The following is a 3,420-nucleotide window of genomic DNA, read 5'->3' on the forward strand; positions in this document are numbered from 1 at the left end:
AACTCACCAAGGCCAGCTGGCGTGGGTCTGAAAAAGCATGGGATAAAACCGGACTAGCTGAACATAGCGGACAATGAGGACTACTGAGAACTTAAGAACAATGGCAGTGGGTTTTTGATCCTAATGCACATACTGGCTTTGGGGGAGCCTAGGCAGTTTGGATGCTCACCTTACTAGATCTGGATGGAGGTGGGCGGTCCTTGGGCTTCCCACAGGTCAGGGAACCCTGATTGCTCTTAGAGCTGATGAGGGAGGGGGACTTGATCTGGGGAGGGGGAGGGAAATGGGAGGCGGTGGCAGGGAGGAGGCAGAAATCCTTAATAAATAAATAAATTAAAAAAAATTTCTCATTCCCTAACAGAAACGGGACAGGATCTGGGGAGGGGGAGGGAAATGGGAGGCGGTGGCTGGGAGGAGGCAGAAATCCTTAATAAATAAATAAATTAAAAAAAATTTCTCATTCCCTAACAGAAACGGGACAGAAGAAGCAGGGCCACCACCCCTCCTCCACTAGATTTCACAGAGCAGCTCTTTGGATTGCATTTCTCTTCTGTGGCTCTCTCTCAAATCTGTATTTGAGAAAAGTTCACTATTCCTTACCTCAGAAGTGTCCCATGCATTTTCTGTGACCTTGAGAAGAAACTCCCCTCCTTGGTTGACAATTTCAATCCACAGAGAAGATAATGGAGGTATTTGATAGTTTTCAAAAATCCTTGAGAGAGCCTAATATGTAATCATCTCTTCATTTGTTGTTTTCTTCCTTCACTGGACAATAAGAAAATGCTTGTATATTCTTCATGTATGCTTTATGAAGTAATGAATAATGAAACATCTTTTCCTTTATGTTTAACTTTCAATACTTATGCAATGTTTAATTAACTCATGCATTTATAAAAAATGATTGCAGCATGTGAAAGGAGTTTGCCAAAGGGTTTTAAACTCCTGCTAGCATTTGGAAAAGGGTTGGTTGAGATGGATAGACTGGCCAGACAAAGAGAAACCGATGTGGGGGAGACAAGATAAGGAAATTGGAAAAGGCATTTTCTAGAAACTTGATCTCAGAAAGTATTTTAATGAGACCCAGGGATGCAAATTTGGTTGAAGGGACCAAATGAAAGAGTAACTGGTGTTAAGTTGCTAGAGATGTAACTGTAGGTAGGTGTTGTCCTACTGTGAGGGCTCTGACAGTGCAAGTTATGACTCTCCTCTAAGTACATCAAAGTTCATAAAGAAAATTTTGTTTGTAATTGGTAACTCAGATTTCTAGAACAAATTTTATCCTCCTTGCAGAATGAAAAAAAATGTGCTGAAAGATGTGTGAATGTGAAAAAAACGACCTAGGGAGCCTGAAATAAGAGAGCCACACTATTTATTAGCTATAAAACTAGAGAGAAAGGAAGCTGAACGTGGTGGTACATGTGCATTCATGAGGCCAAGGCAGGGCCACAAGTTCAAGACCAACCCCAGATACATAGTGAGACTTTGTTTCAAATCTTTTCCTCCACCAAAAAAGAACGGGAAGGAAAGATAAACTTTTCTTATATTTTAGAGGTAAATTTTAAAAGGAGTTAAATGTTGCTTGAATAAATAGAGTTTCCAATATTGGTTTCTAGATGTCTGGTGTGTTAAGAGAATCTGAAAATAAACAGCATAATTTTTATATATCTTATTGTTTGTTTTTTGCTTCCTTAAAATTAAAATGATAAAAATTGTATATTTTTGCCATTTGTGAGCATTAAATACTAAATGATGTGTATGTAGTGAACAAGAGTATCCAAAAACATGTCTATCATGACATATAGTTCATGGTTCATTATAAACACAGTGGGTTAAGGGCATAGTAAAGTATATATATATATATATATATATATATATATACACACATGCATACATAAGTATATATGTATACATACATACATACATACATACATACATACATAAGAACACAAGGTACCTAGGTACTATTTGCTAACCTGATTCTTTTCTCTGTTCTTGTCTATTATTTATAAAACCACTTGTTTATCTCATGTGAAACTATCTTTTTAGTTTAGGAGCTGTGAGCTAAGTTGGAGAGACCAGCTTTATCCACTGGTGATATCCCCAAGATGAACTCAAATGCTTCCCATAAATATCATTTTGCCAGAGGTTTCTGTTCCTCCCGGTCCTGCAGCCATTAGTCCCAAAGAAATACACAGAGGTCTACATTAATTATAAACTGGTTGTCGTTCTATTAGATCAGGCTTCTTATTAACTTGTACATCCTACATTAAACCATAATTCTTGTCTGATTTAACCACATGGCTTGCTACCTTTTATCAGTGAGGAATTCTCATTTTGCTTCCTCTGTGTCTGGGTGATGACTGTAGACTTAGCCTTTCTTATTCCCAGAATTCCCCTGTTCTTGTTGCCCCACCTATACTTCCTGCTTGCTTACTGGCCAGTGTTTTATTAAAATAATACAAGCGACAAATCTTTATAAAGTACAAGACCATTGTCCCACAGCAAATCACTATAGTTTCATTCTGACAGGCATCCCAGGGATGTCAGACAAGAACCCATAGATGGCCTTTCCCCTAGGATTTCTCTACATACTCACCATCCTGGTAAATGGCACCATCCTAGCAGTTGTCAAGGTGGAGCAGAGTCTCCATGAGTCTATGTAGTACTTCCTCTGTATATTTGCTCTGACTGATGTTAGTCTCTCCATGTCTACTTTGCCCTCTATGATCAGCATCTTCTGGTTCAAAGCCCCTGAGATTTTCTTTGATGCATGTGTAACACAGATGTTCTTCATTCATGGATTTGGAGTAGTAGGATCTGGAGTCCTAGTGTTCATGGCCTTCGGCAGATTTGTGGCCATCTGAGAACCTCTGTATTATGTGTCAATCCTCACTCATGGTGTTACTGGAAAGATTGTACTAGCTGTCTTTGCCCAGGCAGTCTGTGTGGTCTTCCTGTGCCTTTTCTTACAAAGAGGCTATCATTCTGTCGTTCTAATGTCTTATCATTCATACTGTCTGCACCAAGATATGATGCGCCTAGCCTGTGCCAGCACCATGTCCACAGCCTCTACGGCTTCATTGTCGTCATCCTCACGTTAGGGCTCAATGTTCCCATCATTCTCTTCTCCTACATACCCGTCCTGAAGACAGTGCTGGGCATTGCCTCAGAGCCCAGAGGCTCAAAGCCCTCAACACCCGTCTCTCTCGCATTTGTGCTGAGTTTCTCTTTTATATTCCTCTCATCAGTGCCACCATGATCTACAGATTTGGGAAACATTAATCATCAATTGTGCACATGCTCATGGCCAATATCTACCTTCTCCCCGCTGTGCTAAACCCCATTGTCTACAGTGTGAAGAACAAGCAGATACATAGACAGATCATCCAAGTGTTTCAGGGGAAAAAGACGAGTGCCTAG

General features: G+C 40.1%; 1 pseudogene; it reads left to right on the top strand.

Moving 5' to 3' along the window:
• The window catches only part of LOC106144385, a 13,131-nt pseudogene extending 9,711 nt beyond the window's left edge, over nt 1–3,420 (top strand).

The sequence above is a fragment of the Microtus ochrogaster genome, unplaced genomic scaffold (genome assembly GCF_000317375.1).
Source record: "Microtus ochrogaster isolate Prairie Vole_2 unplaced genomic scaffold, MicOch1.0 UNK41, whole genome shotgun sequence".
NCBI lineage: Eukaryota > Metazoa > Chordata > Mammalia > Rodentia > Cricetidae > Microtus > Microtus ochrogaster.